We start from the raw sequence: 11,572 nt of genomic DNA on the forward strand, positions 1-11,572 counted from the left end.
GAAAAGAGAAAGGAACTTGTGGGAAATTTAGATGGACCAAGCCTGGAAGGAGGACATATCAGCTTCAGATAAAACTCAGGCACATGACCACACCTAACTAAAAGGGAGGCAGGGAAACACAGTCTAGCTGTGTGCCCAGAATGAAGAGGAGAACGTGGATTTGGGTGAGCCCCTAGTATTTCCTGTCACAGATCATTAGCAGACCTAAAGTCAGACTTGAGTAAAGAACCTCAATAAATTCCAAGCTCTGCACTGTGGTTCCCATTCTCAGGAGACTGGGAACATGTGCCAAACACCTGTTCAAGAGTTACTTTGGTAATAAGTTGCGGATGAGGACTCTACTTCCCGAAATTCCACTTACCAGAGGCTTTCTCAGGGAACTCTCCCATCCCAGTATAGAAAGGCAAAGAAAGCCCGTCCCTGCAATGTATTTTAAGAGAGACACTGTGGCATCAAGCAAAAATCAGAGATGGAAGGTTGACTCTACTTGTAAATAGGGGAGATTTTTTTGTGCAGCCTTGTGGATTCATGGAGAGAATGTCATGCTGATGTCAGTCTTTGTTAAACCACCAATCAATCTCTTGCAGAAACACATTTTTTTAAAAAAATATTATTTCTATTGTTCACTTGTGCTTGCTCTGATAAGGCTATTTCCAGAGAGTGGGAAAAATAAAAGAACAGCTGTACCACATCTCTTAACCATGAACCCTAGTAGGCACACATTTTGCTAAAAAGAAGAAATCAATTTTTAGTTTCACAAGAGAAAAATAAAGCCCATTTAAAAGGAAATATTAAGGATGCCTATTTAAATGCAAATTGAACTACAGCATTTATATGTGTCAATTAAAATCCCTCAAAGAATTTTCTTGAAATATTAGCATTTGCTTAGGTGAAATTTTTGTTTTAAAGAAAGAGACTCACAATTAAGAGTTGCTCTGAATTTCATGGCACTTTTTAAAAAAGTAAATCATTGTTAGTTCTGGTAACATTAGACTTAAGGAATTGATATAGTCTCAGCATGAAAAACATGATGACTCCTTTGCCCATCCAAGAAAGGTCATACCCATGATTTTGCCCTTGCTTGCACCCTGTCAGAAGAAGCAAGGTAAGCAGTGACTATTGATACCCATAACACAACCTAAGAATAATAAAAAGCTAACATTCACTGAGTATCTACTGCCTGTGCCAGGCATTTTTTATTTCACATTATGTCAGGTGGTCTCCAGCATCACCCAGAGAGAGAAGTGGGTAAATGTTATTATCCTATTTTAACAGACGAGGAAACCAAGTATCAGAGAAGTAGCAACTTACCCTCAGTCTCACAACTAATAAGTCGTAAATCCAGAATTCATAGTCAAGTGTGTGTTATTCCAAAGCCCATACTTCTAATTACTCTTCTAAGATGGTTCACGTATGTCTAGCTCAGTCTCTTCCCAGTCAGATGCTTTTCCCATTCTGTATGGAGGTCAAGACTCCTTGGGCTGCTCTTGCAAGCTGTGTGTCTTTTTCAATGCAGTAATAGCAGCCACCGACCCTGTTAAGAAATTCTGTGTAGTGGCTGGCATCATATCATTTGCTTGGCCTGCCATTTGAGTCTGTCAATCTCCTCTTCCAGTCAAGGAAGGCTCCCATGTTATTACACACAGGGACATGATTAGCCTTACTGGATGTAAAAGGAATCATGGCAGGATTCAAGGAAAGTCTACCCACCAGCACCCACTACTTTCCTCTCCCCACAACTTTCCTACAACTGTTCACTGACCCCAGAAATTCCTTTAATAGATGATCAGGTCTTTAGTCCACAATTATAGAGTAGAGTGATGGTAGAGCAGATGTGATGTAAGGGAAGCAAATTACCTTAAATTTATACCAAAAAAAACCAAACAAACAAACCTGACAATAGCAGATATTTTTCCAGATAATATTTTTATGTGAGAAGAGGAGAAAGGTTGGCAAATAATACAACAGAATATTTGCTGCCACTGCCCTTTTCCCAGGCCACGACAGACATCACTAATAGAACCCAGCACAATTTCCCTCTGAACATAACAATCCTCTCAGCATTGCACTCTAATAATAGTTGATACATATGACTGGACCCAATTTATCCACCCCAGGTATAAAAGGATGCAGGAATCCTTCTGCATGAAAAAGTGAGTGTTCTAGGGCCACTGAAGTTGGCAAAGGCTGTGGAAAGGAGAGGCTGGGATCTCCATGACATATTTAACTGACTTCCCAATTTTGCCTTCAATCTATTAGTATCCCAAGAGTCCTAACACTGCTCATGAAAGGCATCATTGAATAGAATATTAAACTATGTTCAAATAACCCAAAAAAAGGAAGGAAAGGGAAACAGAGGAATAAAAATCAGAGGGGAAAAACAGAACACAAATAATAACATGGTACATCCAAATCCAAGTATATCAATAATTACATTAAATGTTCTAAATACATTGATTAAAAGACAGATTGCCAGATGGACAATGGATTTAGAAAGAATAAAAACATGAGATTATATTCTGTCTACAAGAAATTCACCTCAAATATAATGACATAGGTAGGTTAAAGTGAAAAAAAAGAAAACAATATACTTTATGAAAATTTTTGCTAAAATACAAAACAAAATATTAGCAAATGGAATCCAGCAGCATATATAAAAAAAACTATGCACCTTAACTTGTTCAACATGCAAAAATTCACTGTAATCCATGATTATAATAGTCTAAAGAAGAAGAACCACATGATCCTATCAATTTATGTCAAAAGAAATCATTTGAAAAAATTCAGTATTCATTCATGACAAAAACTCTCAGCAACTGAAATAGAATGGAACTTCATCAACCTAATAAAAGGTACTGTTACAGGCTGAATTGTGTCCCTTGCAAAATTCATAATTGGAAGCCCTAACCCCCAGTACCTCAGGACGTGACTGTATTTGGAGATAGGCCTGCCGCCTCAAAGGTGACAGGCCGTGATCTTATAGTGTTTAGTACTCTGCGTTGTGGAGATAGGGCCTTTAAAGAGGTGATTATGTTAAAGTGAAGATTAGGGTAGGCCCTAATCCAATCTGGATGGTGTGTTTATAAAAGGAGATTTGGACACACAAAGAGACACCAGGGATGTGCACACAGAGGAAAGACCATGTGAGGGCACAAAAAGAAGGCAGTCAAGCCAAGGAGAGAGGTCACAGAAGAAACCAAATCTACTGACACCTTGATCTTAGGCTTCCAGCTTCCAGAACTGTGAGAAATGAATTTCTGTTGTTTAAGCCACCCAGTGGGTGGTACTCTGTTATGGCAGCCCTAGCAAACCAACACAAGATATCTACAAAATAATACAGGTACCTATAACTAACATCATATTTAAGGATGAAAGACTGAGTAGTCCCCCAGCCCCCATCCCAAGATCAGGAACAAGGCAAGAATGTGTGCTCTCCTACTCTAGTGTGAACAAGCAAATGAAGAGGAGAGACCGTGATTTATCAAGATAATCTATTCCATAGATGTTATCTCATCCCCTCACCTCAATACCCCGCACCAGACCAACTCCAGCACCGACACACAAACACACACACAGACACAAATCATACCTATTATCTGAATGTCTTTGTTAAAACTAATTTTCAACCAAATTATCAAAATAGTTGCCTCAATTTGCTTTGAGTGTACAGAGGCAGTCTTGGGCATAATGAGAAGAGGAAGCAGGGAATCAAATTAACAGCAAAATTATGAGATCTGCAAAAAGGGAAATTTTTTAAAGAAAAAAGAATTTTAATGTGCTCATGTATGAAAATTGCCACCCACACACCCCTGCCATGTTGTGGAGGATCAGGGTACATTTCTAACAGCATTATGTTCTCTGGTCGTAATGTAATTATCTGTATCACAATTAAAGAAGAATAAAATATGATAGTTTAAAAAGCATAAAGCTTCTTAGAAACTTCAGTTTCTGACAGTTTATTTGGAGGTTTATTTTCTCCCCACATATAATGTATCTGAGCCATTTCGAACTATATCTACCAAGTCCCACTTCGTACCTACTCTTGCAAGAAAAGGATCTCACGCAAAATGTGAAAATTCCAACTGGAGACATTACACGTAGGGTACTTAAGCTATGATAGAGGAGATCTACAGCTATATGTTGCCCTAGATGGACATGGGGAAGGTAGTTAAAAAGAAAATAAGGATTGTGTTCTGAGGTTGTGTTTTCCCCTGAGGCTCTTTAAATAATGCCTTTACCTGTTCCCCATTTTCCAATTGTCTTCTCCAGTGCTGTGGCCATAATTTAACAGTATTATGTGCTGTCACTTCTGCGTTAGTAAACACCAGGACTTGCTGAGTAATTACAGAATAACCTCATAATGAAATGCAGTGAAGAATTCTAATTACATTTTAATGTTGCTTAACAACTATTCTACTTTAAAATGAGAATTTTCCAGCCATGTATCCTAATGAGTTATCAGAATGCATTACCCCCCAAAAAAAATGTACAAATGAGAAGGTAAACATAGACTATTACCACCAGTGGGCATGTGTGTGGGAATATTTATATTCAAAGTTAATATACTACATTAAAAATTATTAAAATAAAAAAGCACATCAAAATGCTGCAACAACTAAAGGGTAGGATTTTTTTTTTTTTGAAAGCTCATATTTCACTTTGAAGGAGGAAAAATGCTAAATTACTCTCCAACGCAGGAGAATACAGTTAAAGCTGTCTTCTTCTGAATGTAGGACAAATACAAGTTAAACTGAGAACGTCCACACCTTCTTATAAAAACACAGCGCTACAAGAAAACTATGTGATCTAGGAAACAAGGCTTTCCATTTACTTTATTCTTTAAAAATCTGCCAAGAAGAAGTACTCCTCCCATATTCTATTGTTCTACTGTCTTCATCTGCCACAACATCCTTCTAAGCACTTACGTAAACCCCTTAGATGCTGACCTAGGTAGACATGATGAAAACCTGTTACACATTTCTCTTTTCATACCACAGGAAGAACGTCACAATCCTCCCTCTTCCCTTACATTGCCATAATAAACAGGTCCAATCCATTTTGTTTTCAGAAGAGACCGATCCCCTGACTCTTCCATCATTACCTACTAAAATCTTCTCTAGTTCCTCCTCACACTTCTGTCAAACCATTTAAATTGCTGCTTCTACTCATAAGGCCTAATTAATGCCCTTTCAGGTATAAAATTTTAAAATGCAATTACGTTGAGCCCAGTGAGGTCATTGCCTACAGAATTCTGCAAAATATGCTCCAGTTTTGCACTTCCTATCAGCTTATGCAGAGCTAACATAAGTATTGCCATTGACAAATTTGAAGCCTTTATTTCCATTATCCAAGCTCCTGTGTTATTAGGGATATGCGACCCTGAGGCCTGGATATCTCCTTCCATGCAAGCACCTACCCCACACTCACAGGAGAAGTTGTTGATGCTGCTATTAACGAAGGTATTTGTTTACAGGTGACACTAACAAGATATGTTGGGACCTTTTCTTCCCTGCCTATGTCAAATAAGTAGAAGAGATGACATCTCTTAGCTTTTCTGGGATTCTCTTTGGTCAAGTCTATGAATGCAACAAGGCTAGAAGCTCTGAGAACTTGTACTAAGCAGCCTACACACCTGAGAGGAGAGAGGGAAGGAGAGGAGACACCTGCGGCCTCACTCAGAACATCTCATGTTCATTCCCATAACTTTGCAGTGCTACAGGGGCTGGACAGGGAACTTTCTATCTGTGTGCAGGGAACTGTCTGTGTCATACAAAACCAACATGGCAATGAACTTTGCTCAGTCATCATCACTAGGCAGTTTTCAGGGGCATAGTGCTTCAGGACACAAGCTTTGGAGTCAGGCTTGAATTTGAATCTCAGTTCTGCTGCTTGCTAGTTGCACTACCTTGAGCAATTTGCTTAGCCTCTCTGAGCCTCCATTTCATCATTTATAAATTAAGACTAATAATGCTCACCTGACAAGATTATTGTAAGAAATAAATGAGCAATATATGATAAGTGCTTGGCATGGTGGCTGATTCAAATACTCAGCTAGTGGTAGCTACCATGATCGCTACTACTGCCCCTATTAGTGCTGCCCCACAAGTAGCAACATCTCCTGGCTTCTGTAATAACAATGACATTCTTCCCAAGAAAAGCTTTCAAGTGATCCTTGCCTCTTACCCCTCCCTCAGTCCCCACATTAAAGAAAATCACCAAATCTTATCAATTCATCCTCTCCTTTGCACTTCCATTGTCACTCCTCTGGTTCACACCTCAGTACTTCTCACCTGGACCTTCACTCCATAAATGTTTATTAAAGCACTTACCATGTGCTGGGTGTGATGGAAATTACAGATGTGTAATACCTCAAAATATACTTAAAATCTGGAGGTGGGGTGGGAAAACACAGACATTTAGACAGGTAACTAGAATGTGAGGCCAAATGAAAAACAATAGAGGACTTCCCTGGTGGTGCAGTGGTTAAGAATCTGCCTGCCAATGCAGGGGACACGGGTTCGAGCCCTGGTCAGGGAAGATCCCACATGCCGTGGAGCAACTAAGCCCGTGCACCACAACTACTGAGCCCGTGTGCCACAACTACTGAGCCTGCGCTCTAGAGCCCACGAGCCACAACTACTGAGCCCATGTGCCACAACTACTGAAGCCCGCGTGCCTAGAGCCCATGCTCTGCAACAAGAGAAGCCACTGCAATGAGAAGCCCACGCACAGCAACAAAGAGTAGCCCCCGCTCACCGCAACAAGAAAAAGCCCACGCGCAGCAACGAAGACCCAATGCAGCCAAAATAATAATAATAATAATTAATTAATTAGAAAACAATAGAATATATAGGAAAGTTTCACACATATGTGAGTCAATAAAAAATAAATAAATAAATACATAGGAAGGTTTCATGGAAGCATTACCCCTTGAGATGAAACTTGAACAATGAATAAAAAGGAAAAATAAAAGACATTTCAGTCTAAGAAAACAGCATAGGCAAATGCAAGGCTGCAGGAAATACATCCTGTGGAGAGAATGCTGAGTTATACGATGAGACTAGAGGATGGGGTGGGAAGGACAGAGCAGCAGCTGAGATGGAAGCGCTCGGGGGGGGGGGGACCATTCAAAAGGCAAAAGCATAGGAGTCAGGCAGCTCTCCTTCAAATTCTGCCTCCACTCCTAAAGGCCATGTGGCCATGAACAAATTTTTTATCCTCCCTGATACTCAGTTTCCTCATTTGTAAAATATAGTCAACAAAATACCTACTTTGTACAGTTCTTGTGAGGATTAAAGGAGATAATATATGTAGAGTACTCTGCACAAAACCTAAAATATAGCAAGGACTGGACAGTAGTTATGTTTCACAGGAGGCTGTTATGGATTGAATGTTTGTGAACCCCCAAAAATTCGTATGTTGAAACTCCAGCCCTCAATGTGGCTATACTGGGGATGGCCCTTTAAGGAATTAAGGTTAAATGAGATCATAGGTGTGGGGTGCTGATCCAATAAGACTAGAGAGTCCTTTAAGAAGAGACATCAAAGAGCTTGCTCTCTCTCCACTACCTCCCCACATGCAGGCACCAAGGAAACCACGTGAGGACATAGGCAGCTGTCTGCAAGCCAGGAAAAGAGTCCTCACCAGAAACTGAACCACCTAGAACCTTGATCTTGAACTTCTGGCCTACAGGACTATGTGAAAATAAATTTCTGTTGTTTAAGCCCCCCAATCTACGGTATTTTGTTATGGGGCCTGAACTGACTACCACAGGGGCCCTGAATACCATTTTAAGTGGTTGGTTCTTTATTCTGTGGGCAGTGGAGAAGAATTAAACATTTCTGAGGAGACAAGAATCACACTGAGATATGACTATCTGAGAGCTGAAGACTGATGGGAAGATCCTCTTCACTGACCTCCTGCGTCCTGTCTGCCCTGTTCCATCCATTTGTGACAACCACTAGATGACCAATAGCCCCAATATTGCTTGGACAAGCTACTCAAAAATTTGACCTAGGGAGGGAATTCCCTGGCAGTCCAGTGGTTAGGACTCCATGCTTTTGCTGCCAAGGGCATGGGTTCAATCCCTGGTCAGGGAACTAAGGTCCCATAAGCCACCACAACCCGAGCTGAGCGGCCTAAAAAAAAAAAAAATTGACCTAGGGAATAAAGCCTAAATCGTCTAGCTTGTTATTCAAGGCCCTCTGGGATTTGAATCAGCATCCCCACCCCTTTCACTAACCTACTACTTTCCTTAGCTGGGAAGATCAGACGCTGGGTTCTGCCACGTTTGTGCTTCTATTCAAGCTGTTCTTCCAGCACGAGTACCCATTCCCACTGTTCTCAGTCAAAATCTAATTCATCCTTTAAGGCTACTCCCCTAGGATGCCTCCCCTCCTTTGAACTCCTGTTGTTTGTACCGCTGGTATATCACAGTAATCAACATCTTATATTCTAATTAATTAATTAACAAAATTTATTCATTATAAATTATAACTTAGATCAATTTATATCTCCTCTACTAGACTATAAGGATTTCAGGCCAATTTTTGTGGCCTTCACATTACATAGCACATTACATGTCTCCTAAGGCAGGAGACAGCAAAGCTAGGCTTGCATAAAGGAAGGGGAGAGAGAGAGAGAGAGACAGAGAAAAGGGATTTGGGGGAGCAGACGTGTCCAAGGGGCAACAGGAGTCACTTGATGTGAGTGTGCATTGTGAGCTTGACTTCAATCCCTTCTCCCCACCAAATCCCTATAGAGTCTCCATCACGCATTACCCTCCCATGTAACAGAATTCTGAGCAGTGCAGAGTGAGGCACTGGATTGGAAAGATGCTTATTAGGTGGCAATAATCATAATCATAGCTAATATCTGTGGAAGGTGTATCTGATGTCAGGCATTGGGCTTTTCAGTACTGTATACTATGTTCTTTTTTGTTACCGAAACACGTCTTTCTGTCAGTATAATGTTGTTATTTGGGTGTTTTTTTAAGACTGAAATCTCATTCTGAGATTTATCCAGAGAATTACATGCTACATTAAAATAAGGACTCTAGTCAAGGACCATTCATTTAGAAAGTTTTCTAACCATATCCCTCCCCTATTTAAGACCCACAGTCAATGATCTGTTGTTTTAATTCCCACTTTTTTGGCTTATAATGAGGCCAAGCAACTTTTCTTATGTCATTAGTCATTTATACTTGTCCCACCAGTCTGTCAAAGTCACTGGCAACGACCAGCAGAGAGTGTGGGAGGGGGACTTGGGGAGACTGGTGCAAGGAGGGAGCTCCCAGGAACACCCGCAGCCCTTGGCTTGGAATCTGGCTCCTGTTTCTCCCAGGCCTTGATTCCAACCCCTCTCCCCTCCCCTCCTCTCCCCTCCTCTCCTCTCCTCTCCCCTCCCCTCCCCTCCTCTCCTCTCCTCTCCTCTCCCCTCCCCTCCTATCCTCCCCTCCCCTCTCCTCTCTTCCTCCAAGGCCAGCCCCCACCTCTCTTAGGACATTTTATTTTAACTAAAAACTTCCCACCAATTCAACCTGGAGATACTTAAGCCAGAGGACAAAAGATCCACAGTCGCAATCCTGGCCCACTCACATGTGAAACGCACCTGGGGACAAAGTTTATTTAACCAGAGATTTCTGGTTACATGAAATAAATATACAAATTACCAATATTATCAATTGGCTTTGATGTTTGCAGTTATCAGCCAGGCCCCTTGCTGAGAACTTTATCTGAATTATCTATTTTGGTCCTCATGGCACAGCGGGGGCAGGGTAGGGGGAGGAGGTACTGAATAATTACTATATCATTGAGCAATAGGAAAGGATAAGCAGGCACTTGTCTTTAGATGACCCAGGACACTGAGAGTTCTGTTTTAGTTTTGATAAAAGGAAAATAAATTTTGCTATTCACACTCATCCAGCTTAAGAGAGAAAGGAGTCTCACTTCTTATTTTAATCAATATGTCACTGATTGAAAGGAGCCTCAAAGGCCTTTAGCACCAACAAAGCACAATTCCTGGGAACTTGAGAATGACAGTGAGGCTGGCACTGTGGGCCTGATGCAGGAAGCCACGGGGCACTGAAAGCTTATGTACCGTATCACATCTCACACCCTGCCTGGCGAAGGCAGCTGTTCTTTCTAGGCCAAATTCCAGTCTGAATCTGGCATTCATTTTTGCTATAGTGTTAAAGGTAAATAAAACTGCTCCCAGTAATACAATCAGTTTCCCACTTTTTAAAAGCTTCATTGTTCTTATTGCAAAAGCAAATAAACCACTTACTCACTATTGCACGCACACCTGTAGTTTCTTACTGCGAGCTCCTCTAGCCCTCTGCCCTCCAGCTTTCCCTGGCTGCAGGAGTGAGCTCACCACTGCACGGGGTGAGACTAAGCTGGAGGATGTAAGCCAACCACTCCCCCCAGAAAAATGGGAGATGGAGAGTGAATAACCCAGCCTGCTCAAGCCCCCACGTGGGACAATCTGAGGTGTGTTCTGCATGGTCTTCAGAGGCCCACAGCAGGACTGGGCCCCGGTTGTCCCCATCAGCTCTGGATTGGTTTCCTTCCTTTCCCTCTCATGTCCCCTCTCTCTTTTGGAGCTTCCTGGGATCACTTCCCAGATAAACTATTGGTACATAAATACCCATATGCATCTGAGGAAGCCCAACTTAAGACAACATCCATGAATTAGTCAGCTCAGGCTGCCATAACAAAGTACCACAGACTGGGTGGTTTAAGCAACAGAAATTTATTTTCTCACAATTCCAGAGGCTAGAAGTTCAAGATCAAAGTGTCAGCAGGGTTGGTTTCTTCTGAGGCCTCTTCTGAGGACATCTTCTCCCTGTGTCTTCACGTGGTCTTTCCTCTGTGTGTCTGTGTCCTAATCTCCTCTTCTTAAAGGACATCAGTCATACTGGACTAGGGCCCATCTCTATGACCTAATTAATTTAATTACCTCTTTAAAGGCCTATCTCCAAATACAGTCACATTTTGAGGTACTGAGTGTTAGGACTTCAAAATATGAATTTGGGGGGTGAGAAAGACACAATTCAGCCCATAACAGCACATTAAAACTAAAACAAAAATAAGTAAGTATATAAAGTTAAAACATGTGAGCCAAAATCCAACCTCCAACCTCCTCCAAAGAAAAAAGAAGAGAAAGAAAAGAAAAAACCTATTTTGTTTATCCTCCAGGCTCTTTCTCTCTGTGTAGCTGGAATGACATTATAATGATAAACTCAGGTGTAAAGACAACATCAATTTCCTTATTTTCTCTAATTCAATTTAAATAAGAACCCTAGAAAATTCAATCTCAACTGGTCCTAGATTCTTTTCCTTTCTTTAAGTCACCCAAGAATCACAACATGAACAGTCCTCATCTTCAGTCCACTATGGTCATTGTTTCTATCTCCAGGTCCAGCTTCTCAAAGACAGGCAGCTTCCATGCTAGGCTTGGGACACTAGATTCTCAGGGCCTCAGTATCCAGGATCTAGTCTTGCAGATGCATCCACTTCCGTTTGAGGTCCTGCTGAAACCGTGCAACTCAGATGAGACTTGAACCCACGGG

Source organism: Stenella coeruleoalba (assembly GCF_951394435.1).
Source record: "Stenella coeruleoalba genome assembly, chromosome: 7".
NCBI lineage: Eukaryota > Metazoa > Chordata > Mammalia > Artiodactyla > Delphinidae > Stenella > Stenella coeruleoalba.